We start from the raw sequence: 13899 nt of genomic DNA on the forward strand, positions 1-13899 counted from the left end.
AATTTATAAATTAGGCACAGTAAGAGATTAACAACAAAAACTAATAATAAAATAGAACAATTACAACAATATACTGTAATAATGGCTATGTAAATGTGGTCTCTCTCTTTCTCTCTAAGAATATCTTATTGTACAAATATAATACCTTTTCCATCTTAACTAAGCACTTACCACATACTGTGGCCATAACTTTTGCAGCTTGAGGTGCAGCAGCAAAACTGGCATGAATTTCTTTGCCCTTCTTCACAACTTTCTAGATAGGAGATTGGTTCTTACTGTAGATCTTAGCAACTGCAGCATATTTTTTTTTCTTACCCTATTAAGTTGAGAACTGTCACCCTTTCACTTAAAGAAAGCACCTTGTAACTTCTCTTTGGCATACCCAAATTGCCAGCATCACTACTCTTGCCCTTCCTAGCAAAGACTGAAGATGCTCGTCAAAATCCAAGTCTGTGTCTTTGGGGTGATGGCTTTTATTAACAAGATCCCAAAAAAGGGAGGGTGAAGGAGGCCTGTACAACCCTGAAGGTTCATTTCTACCACTCTGACATAGGATAGAAATTGTCATCTTGTTCTTCGAAAAAGAATAAGAATATGAAAAATGAAACTTTAAACAGGAAACAAACACAATGATTGCAAACCAGTAACAAGGTCAGAGTTATGTAATTGGGGTTAAAGCAGTTATATGCACAAGTGCTTCAAGAAAATTGTGCACTCAAACTGTAATCTGGGGTGCATTGCAAAGAAACCAAACAGTCCAGTAATGTGAAAGTCTGAGGAAAGAGTGGGAGGTAGTATGAATTGCCCAACAGTAACAAGAATAATATCAAGAAATATAATATTTAGGATGGGAGAAGTGATGGAGGAGAATCTAGCTTTGAGAAGAATTTTCAGAGGAGGTAGAACCCTAAATGACAGAAAACAGTAGCAGAATGAAAAAGCTTCTTCACCTAATTGAAGAGAGAGCTTAAAAGCTGAGAATAAACATGATCACTGCAAGGAAATTTGCAAGAGAACTAACAAGAAAAAAAAAATAGATTCAATTTTTATAAGAATGATGAAAAATCTCAATACAGGAAATAATAACCCATAAAAAAAGTAAATGAGATGGAAGGGCAGTTTTAGAAACTTTAATTTTTATTCTGATATTCTAATTTAAAATTAGACATCTAAGAAAAACGATTTAATATAGAAGTATTGTTAAAAAAGAAATAAACTGTATAATACAAACACAGTTTTATCTTCTCAGTTACATCACTGTTTAGCGTGATAACCAAATATAGAACCAGTAATGGACTCACACTGTGGCAAAAGAGAGAAAAATCAGATAACAAGAGTGATGCTACAGAAGACGACCTTTTGAAGGCTGCACATAACATTTTCTAGCAATGTACAAACATAAAACTTGTAAAAATGTATCTCTAGTAATACCTCCTTTGTTGTTCTTCCAGACAACTGGGCAACAGAAATGTCATTTGATCCAAGCTTAAGTTCTTGAGAGAACCAGAAACATAATGGGCTCCAAAACACCTTAAACCACTGGCATCATGAACACTTCCTGCCTAATTCTGTTGGACAACAGAGACAAAGTAAGCCCTGTAATTACATCCCAGCCTGATCTATGCTTGCAGTCATGTAATTAATACTTCCTCTGTAAAGCAATGGAATAATTTAAAGAGCAGATATTTTTCAACCATGATCTGAAAAAAAAACTCTAAGAGAATACATGTGCATTTTAGCTGTGTGCAGACACTTCTGGGATTCCATTTGCTAAAAGAAATTGTAACTAGATTCTCAGAGCTTTCATTGTACCAAGAGATGAAAATGATACTTCCTTCCTGCTAAGGGCTATAGTAGGGGGTAGAATAAAGGGTGACTGGAGCCTATATTTATTCCATGAGGTTTTATGAAAATGGTAAACATAATCTCAGTTCCTGGCTACCTGAGCCACCCTAGCATGGTGCCAACCACATTTGCAGAGCCTCAGCCAGGAAATCGGTGCAGAAATCTGGCTCCAGAGGCTAGACCTTAACATACACGATAGAAATAAAACACTGCACTCCAGCAAATCTATAGTAACTTCCCAAGTCCCTGCACAGTTTCTAGTGTCCATTTGTAGAGAGGCATTCACAAACATGAATGTAAATCCTATAGAACTCAGAGACACATAAAACTGGGTTGTAACACAGCAGTAGAGGACAGAGTAAGAGTGAGAATGTAAGCTGACAATGTAGGTTTTACCAAGAAAGCTGCATTTTCAACAATTGTTCAAATTTTAAATACTTTTACATTATTTTCTTTTAAATAGATCATACATATGCCCAGAAAAATTCTATATTTTCAAAGTCCCTCTCCATCCCCAACCAAATCCAAAACAATTTTCATCTTTGTCATCTTGTCAACTGTCCTTACTTAATATCTAGAATCACAAAGAGTGGTGCTAGGGTACACACAGGGCCAATGAGATGGCTATTACCCCTTCCTGAAACTCTCTCCCCACTTACTCTTGACAATGCCAAACAACCTTATTTTCAACAACAATGAAGTCTTCCCTGATCACTTTTCTACTGCTCTGTCACATCGCCCTGTTTATATCCTATGCAATACCTCACAATCGTGGAACATTTTATTGCTTTGTCCATATTTGAAATATGAAAGATGAAATAAAATTCTGAAAATGAGGAAACAAGGAAACACCTAAGGGAATATCATAGTTATCTTGGTCTGCTTGGGCTTCCATTACAAAATACCATAGACTGGGTGACTAAAATAACAGAAATTCCTTTTCTCACAGTTCTCAAGGCTGGGAAGTGCAAGTGCAGGGTGCAGGCCAATTCCATTTCTTGTGGGCATCCTCTACCTGGCTTGACACATTCTGACTGTATTCTCACTTTCTCTTCTTGTAAGATCACTAATTCCATGGTGAGGGCCCTACCCTCATGACCTAATCTAACCCTAATTACCTCCAAAGGCCCCATCTCCAAAAACCATCATATTGGGAGTTAGGGTTTCAACTTCCAACAAATTTTGGTGGAGACACAAATATTCAGTTCATAAGGATGCCAGATTTGGGTCCTCTCAACAGAATAGAAAAAAAACAGTAAAAAAAATTTGCTTGATTATTTTACTGAATTACCTTATATCCATCATAGAAATTATCCGTTTTGTTCTGGCAGGAGAATATAGTTCTCAATTATTAGTAACTAATATTCATTTTCAGAGCAACTTGACTTAGGCATCTCTACTCTGGTGGCTTGATGGGTTCCATTTTATATTCATAAACTCATTTGGCTCATAAACTTTTGAAGGTCTTAATTTTAATATAAGAATTATGCCAAGAAAAACATAAAAATTTTAAGGTAATATATGGCTCTGCATGAATATTTAAAGGTAATAAGCCAGATTTATACTCTGTGAAACACAAAATAAAAATCTTAACAAAAGAACAAAATGATTGATAGAACACATCAAAACAACCATCTTTTTGGCACAGTGATTCTGAGCTCACATATAAGTAGTCGCCTGTTCTTCAGACAAGCCCACAGAAGAGGGAGTCCCTCTCCACTGGAGATCACTTCATTTTTTTACATTAGAAAAGAGCAGTTGGGGATGTTTAATATACTTTTGTCTGAGGAACTCTGAAATTTAATATATATTCCAATTTGCAAAAACTGGAAATACGAAATAGGCCAATGGCCCAAGTCCAAGCAGACTCAGTTTTTCAGAGTCAAACACTAAAGCAAAGAAACAATAAGAAAATGCTCACAAAAATTACCTAGAGCAAGGGATGTCTGAAGTGAACATTTTGTTCATTGAACTCATCATTTTTTACTTCCTTTAATTATTAGTCTTATCTCACAGAGTGAACTCACTTTGAAATGATTAAAAATGGTTTTTGGAAAATGTGTTAGATTGACTGTGATCGTGCCCACATGCATATTGTAAAAAAAATATTCATTGTCCTTAGCCTCATGTGGGCCATGTTAACGGATTAATAAACATATGAGTCGATAGCTACATCATTCACTTACTTGACATTTTCTGGGTGGATACAAGCTATGTACAAACACTGTACTACAAACTATATTCAAATACTATTTTGGAAACAAATAATTGCGTGTTAAAGTGGGAATGTTTGCCCAGAGATTATTTTGAGGACTCAGAAGTTCTTCGGTCTTCTCAAGTGTACAAGCAAATGTTCTCCAGTTAGAGAAAGGAAGTGTGAAAGCTTCATCCACATCACAGAAGAAGACAGATGCATGCACTGCAGTTGCACAGAAAGAAGAAAGCTATTAACACAGCCTGCCCTGTGCAGTCTTCAGTAAACTCTGCGGCCAACCCTGCAGAGGCATATTTGGTTTGCAGGGCAGTCCCAGGGTGGTAGGATTCTCTACCAATGCTTTTATAAATCATCTTGTTCCTCATCTGCTATTGAATAGGTTCTGCAACTCCCATAGGGCTACTGCATGAAATATACTTATGCAATCTCATAACATTCAATATTTTTTCTTCTCCAAATTTCCATGGCATTGGTCTTGTGTTTACCTTTCTAGTTCTAGGATAGATTTTTTTCTGTTTCCTCTATAGCATATTCTTGCAGTTCACTTTGTAAATACTGAGGTTCCCCTCTCAAAGAATCACATAATCTAGCCCAGATCTCCAGCCTCTATCTCTCCTCTGAGTTCCAGGTCCAAATATCTAACTCCTTACTGGATAGCTCCTTTGAGATGTCCAAAGGGTACCAAAAATTAAACGTAAGAAAAACCAAAGTCTTTACCTTCAGAAGCTGCTAGCTCCTCTATTTTTCCTGTTTTGTCAATACCATCAACCACTCAGAAAAACACTAACCTGAAATCTGAGAGAGTCTGGATTTCTTCCTTCATTCTTCTTCCAAAGAGAGGTCAGGTATTGTTGATTATAACTTCTCCTGCATCCTTCAGAGGCCTTGGTTTAAACTCTCACTATTATTTTTCATTTATATATTGAAACAATATTTATGTGCTATCAATTACTTGTCAGATGTTTCGCAAATTGAAAAATAAAAAACTCAATAGTGTCTATACTGGGAGAAACAGACAAGCAAATGTGGAATCATATAATAACCTTACTTTTAAGTGACATTTCTTTCTTAAACTCTCCTTGGCCTTCTGTTCTATCCTTGACATTGTCAGTTTTCTCATCAGGACCTTCTCCAGTCTACTCAAAATCTTCCAATCATTTCTAATAATCTATAAACCAGCAACAGAGTTCTTAAAGGGATTTAAGTAAATTTAAATGAAATGAATTTAAATTCTAGAAAATGAATTTGAATTTTTCTAAGAACACTAAGGGACATGTGAATTGCAGTCCCTATGAGACTTAAGCTCTGAAAACAGAAGAGCCGGGATACCAAAGCTGTGTGTGAACCAATGTCAGAAAATGGGGAGAATGAGTGTGTCATCACCTGGAAACCATGAACATAAGTCAAAAGAAGGAAAGTGTAAGCAAGCAAAGCAGCAAAGCAGCAAAACAGAGCTCTGGGGGCAATTAGAGACTCAAAAGCTGTAGCGTTTGATAAAGAAATAAGTCAAGGAAACTGGGAAATGATTATGAGGGTAATCTGCCCAATATACATGACCCTCAGGCTGCCTTCAAGAGGCAGAGCTCTGCCCTGACTCACACTCCTTAGGAAATATTCTGCACAGCCATTATCCTAAAAAAAAAGAAGTCTTGAACCGTAGAATTATAAACAGAGGTTGCTGGGCTACCTGATAGGTTGTATTTCCCAGTTTTCTGGACGGTGGCTATAGCCAAGAGACTAGTGATGATCTCCAAGAAGGCAGACACAGATCCCTGGCATTCGAAGTATCCTTAAATCCTTATAGTATCTGTATCTTCTATATGGTATTCAGTATTATGGTGACATATGTTATTTACCTCCTTTATTAAAAGAAAAAGTTGCAATATGTCAGAGACTATGTCTTCATATCAGCACAGAACTGAGAACACTGCTTTTTATAGTGAAGGCCCTTAAAAAATGTGTTAAAATGACAGGAAGTTTGGATTATAAGAGCTTATTTTACAGATAGTAGTGAACTGGATTTATTTAGGGAAATGGACAAAATTCATTTGACAACTTGGTGATTCTATTAAGACATTCAAAATCACTGGGATTGCTTAGGTCTGCATGAGGTAAAGTAGGTGAACTTGTTTCATCCTAGATAAACTTGTTTCATCAACTGCCTTTCTAACTCATTAAAGAAAACCTAAGTCTCAAAGCCTGAAAGGCTTCTAAGTATCACTTAATAGATTCAACAGTTTTACTTCAACTGTTTGCTTTCTTTAAAATTTAACCAAATTGATTTTAAATATCGTTATGAGGATCTTTGCATTTGGACGTGGACCATATTTACAAGTTTGCCTTTCTTCAAACTGACATCTCTCTAAATGAAACCTGTAGAATAAGATATAATTTGCATTTATCAGAAAGTTTGGTGGCAATGACAGATACTCAGTAAGAACAGATTTTAAAGGGGCATGTTATTGGAAAAGTACTGGAGTATCTTGCAGATCAACCAGACTACAGGCAAAGCAAAGAACCAAGAATTCGAATAATTCAAAATAATTCAAATGACATCGGGAGCATCCATCTCTCTTCTAAGTTGACTTTCTAGGTCAATTTAATCTCTCTCTCTCTCTCTCTCCACCACCCACTGCCCTCTCTCCCTCCCTCTCATTCTTCTGCTCTCATTCTCTCTCTCATTCTTTCTACTGTCCCTCTTCTACCCTCCACCCCGAACAAAGAATCCACCTTTGCTCTTCTAGCCAATAAGGCATGACAACTGTTGATTTTTTTACACATTAAAACTTTAGCCACAGTAAGTGCACATAGTAACAAGAAAATACTAGAGAAGGAATGCACTAGCAAACTATGACCATGTACCTATAACTAGACCAATCATTCTGAGGCCAAGAGAATGGGGTACTATAACTGTTCCAGTATGAAATTAATCAACTGTTGTGTAGTAAAATAACATCTCTAGGGCTATGAAGTGTGGTAAGGCACAGTTTCCAGCTGAAAAGACAGGGCTTCTGGGCAAACAAATAAAAGTCCTATATTTTCAGGAAGAAAATATTTATCAGGTATTTACTCAATTAGTGTTTTTTTAAGAGCAGATTTTTTAAAAGAATTAAATGTGACACCCACATATTCAGATGTCGTATACATTGGTACATAGTAACTTGAGCATAAATTTCAACAGTCTTTCACGTGAATGAAGTCCAGGCTGCTAACAGACCTCTTCTGTTTTATTTCCATGGTTATTCATTTAATGTCCCCAGTACTGTACTAAAACATTAAACAGTGTTTAACTTCTTTGTGTGAAGTAATTTTTTTGTCTAAATGTTTTCAATAAGTAGTGGTTTTCCTTAAAGTAGATGGGATGGTCACACTATTAAAATTTAAATTGATGTTTATGAATGAGAACGATTTTCTCCATTCACTGTCTAGAACAGTGCTTCGAAAAAGTGATAATATAGTAGCTATGCACTTAATAGTGGTAAGGGCCTCATTTAAGAATAATTTTTAAAATACAGTCATGTTAAAATCCCATCCAAATTCTGTAGAATTTGTACTAGCCATTTCATAAGAATTTTAAATAAAAGTTTATACTGGAATAAGATTTTTAAACCCATACAAAGGAATATTACATTTCTCTATCATATTAACATGAGTTTTAGTATAATTATTATGATCCCCAAATAGTCAAAAATTAAATAAATTGTCACAATAAATACAAAGACTACAAACAAATTAAATTTGGAGTTCAAAGTAATACAGTTAACCCTTGAACAACACGGGTTTGAGCTGCATAGGTCCACTTATACACCGATTTTTTCAATAGTACATACTTTGGTACTACGTGATCTAAGGTTGGTTGAATCCAAGAATGCAAAACCTGGGATACGGAGGGCCAACGTAGTTACACTCTTATTTTCAACTGCTCAGAGGTTCAGCTCCCCTGGTCCCTGTGTTGTTCAAGGGTCAACTGTATTATCTATTGTGTTCATAAGGCTCATATTCAAAGACTATAGTGCTTTCAATCATTTTCCTTAACTACCCTGAATAAGGGAGAAGAGTCTATTTGGTTCCACTCCATGGGCCCCTATGTGGATGTCCACTCTACCCCAGATTCCAACCCAAGCTGGTCTACCTAAGGAAAAAGGGGACTCCAAATGGGGCAGAAATTTCCTGGTTAAGTCTGTCTTTGACTACCTTTTAGACAGAGTCCAGTTCCAGGGCTATTGGCTGATGATACCTGACAGAATACAGCAAGTAAAGACCTCCTTGCAAGCTGTGCACCACGCCCTCTGCAGGCTGTGGGGCACCTTTGCTTAACAGACTTGTACCTCTTAATCTTGTTTCTCAAACTTTATAAAGAAGAGGAGGTAGGAGGAAATGGAAAAAAAAGTGCAAAAGAAAACCTCATCTCCACCATCAAAACTATGTCAGAGGATTTTGTTGAAATACTTGAGATAGAGGCAGAAAAGAAAGATAGATAGATGATAGATAGATAATAGGTAGATAGATAATAGATAGATAGATGATAGCTAGATGATAGATAGATAATTGAAAGCAAAAAAAAAAATAGCAGGGGCAGACAAAACAGGGAAGAAAAGGAGTGAAAACGATAAAGCTCTTTCATCAAGGGGAATGTGCAAATAAAGGAGGAGGCCGAGTGTAGATTAAGGCAAAGTGATATTTACTCACAAGCCTGTGCACGGCATACCCATCCAGGTCATACATGCCGTGAGGAAGGAACAGGAGTAAATGGTGTGTAAGTTAGCTCGTTATTGGTTAAGCATAAGAGTATTGGCTTTTTAAAATAAATCATATCGTCTATCTGTTGTGGGGTGTTTTTGACATTTCTCTATTTTTAAAAAATTTGCTTTCAGTTTAATTTTTAGTATCTAATGAGCCCTCTTTAGCTAGATCAACTCTTAAAGTTTAATCCATTATCTTGTCAGTTATAGTCTCTATCATTGTAATGCACACAGAACTATGGAATAAAAAGAGAGACTAAAAGGAATTAAGTTTAAAGTGTGAACAGGAATTATCATTTTCTTTTTCAAGTAAAATCTTGATGAGTAACTCTCTGTCAAAACAATGCATTGAAACATGAGGAAAACTGTCAAATTAAAAGCAAATTAGTATAATAAATGGAGAAAAATAGACTATGGCATGAATAATTCTGGGGAGAATAAAAAGCAATGAGGATAAGTTTCAGTACGGCATCCACTTAATTTTAACAGCAGAAAGAAAAACAGATCAGGAAATGTATATGAGCATAAGGAAATTCCTTTTAAAGCTTCCATAATAGCTCTCCTGAAAAATGGTTTTAAATTCGTATATACAATTTTTAAAAAAGGGTATTGACCAAAATTCTCATCCACAAAGACAAGTTATTTTTACTAGTCAATTAAATCTTGCCTTTATCACAAAAGACTATTTTCTAAATCCTTCTACTTGTGTTAATCAATTCACCATATATAATTGCAGATTTGAACCTAAGAGAGTATATTTTATTGGCAAATGTGTCTTAAGGGTGAGGTAAAGTGTCCATTAGTTTTCAATTTTAAAATATTTCTCCCTTTTGATATTCATTTTGCCCCCTTTGATTAAAAAAAAGTGGAATAATAATGGAATAGAAAGGAATAGGATAGTTTGTTTTTCTATTGTTTTATAACTTAATATATGTTCTAGAGATTTATAAATTGTTATTGTTAAAAAGTAACAGAAATAATTTAATTTGATGATGGTTCTCCACTTACTAGGTCCCTGGATGTGCCTGACAATAAACATCTCCAGTGAAGAAACAGTTGGTGGTGAGTTTTAAAGGCGAGTTTGGACTGAGAGAGCAGTGAAAAATTCTGGGTAAGCACAATTATCTAAATTAAGCCTAACAAAAGTATTGAATTCATTCAGAGTGTCAGCTTGAGCAATGTCAAATCCCTCCAGATGAGAGAAAATATACTTAAATGAATAAACATATAGCCATGTACAAAAATAAAATGAGAAATCTCCATCGATCAGAAACCCCATAGAATTCCTAAGTGATGACACAATGATAAGAATAAAAGAAAGAGGGGGAAATGTAACACAGGAAATACAAGGTAGAACACAGACTAAAGACTAGGTGCTCCAGGCCTGAGAGCAGGGGGGACTGAGCATGGGAGGACATGCCAGGGACAACAGAGAGGTTCACCTTTGTGCAGCTGCCCTCTCTCCAGGGAGCAAGGGATCAACCTCAAAGATAGAAGACAAGTGTGGGAGTGGGGCTTGTGTTAGAGAGGCAACAGCCCTAGGTGGTCAATGCTTAAGGGCAACAGAACAAGAAGACCAGACCCTAAGGAAATGTATGTGTCTCTTTAAATTTAATTGAAAACACAATAGAATACAAGTCTTAGCAGAAGCTCACGACACTCCCACCCAGCACTTTGCACAAATGGATGCAGACGAATAAAAACACACAAGAATCACATAACCAAAGAATTAAATAAATCCACACAGTGAAAGAGATACAAAACTCAACGAACAGAATAATTTACACCTGAGGAAACAGAGTTGCTAAAACAGTCAGAACAAGACTCTAAATTCAGTATATTCCTAGAAAGATAAATTATTATACTTATAAAACGAGAATAAGCTGTTATAAAAATAAAACAAGAAAGGAATCAATCAACCTCCCTTTCCAGAGGGAACCAATTCAAGAGCTGACTCCAAATCAACTACTGATGGGTTGCTTAAAAGTTACCCATTATTTCTACTGCAGAAAGTTTCCCAAGTTTTCATGAGCTTAAGGTCTTCCACATTGTTTTGTTTTGTTTTCATTCAGCAGCCTTCCTCCCCCCCTCAAAAACGGAGTAGAACCAAAAAAGCAGACCACAGACTTTCCCACCATCATCCCCAATAATATCAGTCTTATATCCCTGGGGTGGTACCCACTTCTTTATTACCAGAGGACAAATGCTTAAAAATTCACCTTTACATATTATGTTTGATCAAATGAGTCACTTATTTGTGAAAGTCAAAAGCATATACGTATAATGCTATGTCTTGAGTGCCCATCCTAGGCTGAATTTTATTTCATTTTTATAGATGAGAGACTCACAAAATCCCTTTCAATAATTATTTCCTGAGAAAACCAGCCTTGCATATCCATGATTTAAATGCTTCATCAAATCATTTCCTCTAACTAATACGAAGAACTGCTGAAGGCAATGCAATTCAGCTCAGCAATTCTGCCTTTCAGAGGAGTCAACATTCTGAATGCATTTGTGACATTAAGAAAAGAAATAGAGACTATCATTCAGACTTTCAGGTCCTGTTTTAATCAGGACACATTCAGGAAACAGTCTGAAAAGCCAGAACTTTGAATGCCCCTGTTCAAGAAGGTTTTTTTTCTTAACTGATTTGCAGCCCACAGAGGAAGAACAAATACTGGCGATGCTTTCTATTTAATTCGGTATAAGTTCATAAAACAAATTGCCCAGATAATTGGACATGTCTTCAATTCTGCACTACATTTTCCATAGATGTAAACCAGATTTATAACTTAGAAGTGCAGCAATAAATGAGCATAGCTTGTAATAGACTCGTGCCAAGTCTTATATCAAAGTGAAATAAAAAATGAGACTGACCACTTAGAGTAATCAAATCTGTCAGCTCAGTTAACTCCTTCTAAAGTATGGATGGGAACACTAAGATCTGCAAAAAAAAAAAAAAGTTTAATGATTTCTACTAGTACAAATATACACAAGCAAGAAATAGCTGTTTAAGTAGATTCCCTAAAAATAAACTTAGCATCCTAAATCCTGTAAATGATTTTTTTCTGTTATTCCTTTTCTTCCCCCCTTTGGAGAATTTAAAACCCACTCACACATGGAAGCTACTATCCTGAAGCTAAGTTCCCATTTTCCTCTGAGGAGTTTTTCCACTCCCGCTTAAATCAGAGTTGGCAATTATGCTTTTCTAGACTGAACCGTCTGGTCACCATTTGTCTAGTCTCTCCAAAACAAACAAACAAACAAACAAACAAAAGAGATCAACAATATTATGTTGGAAAATACAAAGTGGTTTTTAGGCCCATCTGTTGGTCCTGCAATAACTAAATAAATCTAGTTATTACAAGGCAAAGCTCAAACCTAAAGGTGTTCTCTAATTGAATTCTTCCTCTTCCTGGTCAAGAAAAGGGAAGGACATTAATGGTAATAAAACAGGGAAAGCAGAATTCCCATCTGCAGAGACTTTCCTAAGTCTATATACTTCTTTGGGCTATTTGCCAAAGGCAATGTTCCAGAGAAAGTAAGTTTAAATAATACCCTATTCCAGGAATGGGAAAGGATACGTGCAGATCAGTTGGTATTAGTAACACATTTCCAGGATTTAAAAAAAGAAAGGCTTACTTATTTTGCAAGAAATAACTATTTTTTTCCCAAAATCCCTGTTTGTATTTGTATTTAAGTAAATTGTTTTACTCTCCATTTTTGAAGTATCCAATTTACTCCAAACAAATTTATTACCTTCCCTCTGCTTCTTCTCTTCCTCTCCTTAGCGAGTAATAGAAACATCATTCACCATTTAGCCAAACTGGAAACCAGGTAATCACTCTTCCATCTGAATCTAATTAATGATAAAGACTTGACAGCTCCAACTATTAAATATCTCCCTATTCTTTCCTCTCTCATTACATTTGCTACTCACTTTTCTCTCTGCCTAAATTCTCAGTCCTTTCCAGTTCACCCTTTGAGGTGCTACCAGAGATCTTTCCAAAAGCAAGTCCAATCACATTGGTCTCCCTCATAAAATCTTTAAGTGACTCCCCAATCCCTATACTAAAATACAAATCCCTTGGCTTAGCATACGTAAGACCCTTCAAACACCTTTCTTTTATCTCATCTCCTACCACTTCCTGAAAGTCTGCAATGCTTATGCTGTAGTTTCCAAAACAATCCATGCCCTTTCATGATCTGTGCTGTTGCACATTTTCTTCTAACTGAAATAATTCCTCCACTGATTTATTGCTGAGAACTTAGTCATATTCTTAGATTGAAAGCAAGCATACTTCAGAAACCTTCCTTTACACTCCCCACCACAGCACTTAACGTCCCATCCCTGTGAAAAGTGATCACATGTCAGTGCCGTTGTTATATGTTCTTATATCTCCAACTGTCTGAGCTCCTGAAGAAGCAGGACCATGTATTTTTCCTTTTCAATATCTTGACCCCCAACTGAAAATAAACACTAATTGTCCCTAAGGTGAATAAATAAAGCAATGAATGAATGACAGATATATAACTGACCTAGGTAGTGAAATCTGTTTTCCAACTGAGGTCAACACTATGCAATCTTCACCTTCTTAGGTTAAATGGAATTGAATAACTGGGCCAATTTTGAATTACTACAGTGCATCTCTTGAAGCTGAGTTCATGAGTCCACACAATGAAGTAGTCCCACTGATTTTTTAATTAGCATAGTTTATTTTTCCTCAGCATTGATTCTGCGTTGCACTGTTTCCTTAGATTATTTTGTGTGATGCTTTTATATTCTATTTTTAATTTGTTTACTTTGCTTTCTCTCTTGGCTTTAAAATGCGAGATTGGATGTAATTGTCAATATAGCTTTCAACTTATTTATAATTTATCTAATGCAATTACATGCTATTAAGCAGTTAATAAATATCTTTCTATGCTAATTTGAGAGTGCATATTTGAAAATAGAATCAAAGGAAAAGAAACATAAATATTCTCTTTCTATTCTTATTTACTTAATTTCAGAACATCTCACTAACCGCCTTCTCATCCCACCAATCTTTTTGCTGTGCTTTCATTTTTTATTCTATGCAATAGGGACAATATTTT

General features: G+C 35.8%; 1 protein-coding gene across 4 annotated transcripts in view; it reads right to left on the reverse strand.

Moving 5' to 3' along the window:
* Nucleotides 1–13899, reverse strand: part of LOC309647466 (uncharacterized protein) — a gene marked incomplete at its 5' end in the record, with an annotated part of 312977 nt that overhangs the window by 166158 nt on the left and 132920 nt on the right. The window lies entirely within an intron of this gene.

Source organism: Balaenoptera physalus (genome assembly GCF_965194825.1).
Source record: "Balaenoptera physalus genome assembly, chromosome: 18".
Lineage (NCBI taxonomy): Eukaryota > Metazoa > Chordata > Mammalia > Artiodactyla > Balaenopteridae > Balaenoptera > Balaenoptera physalus.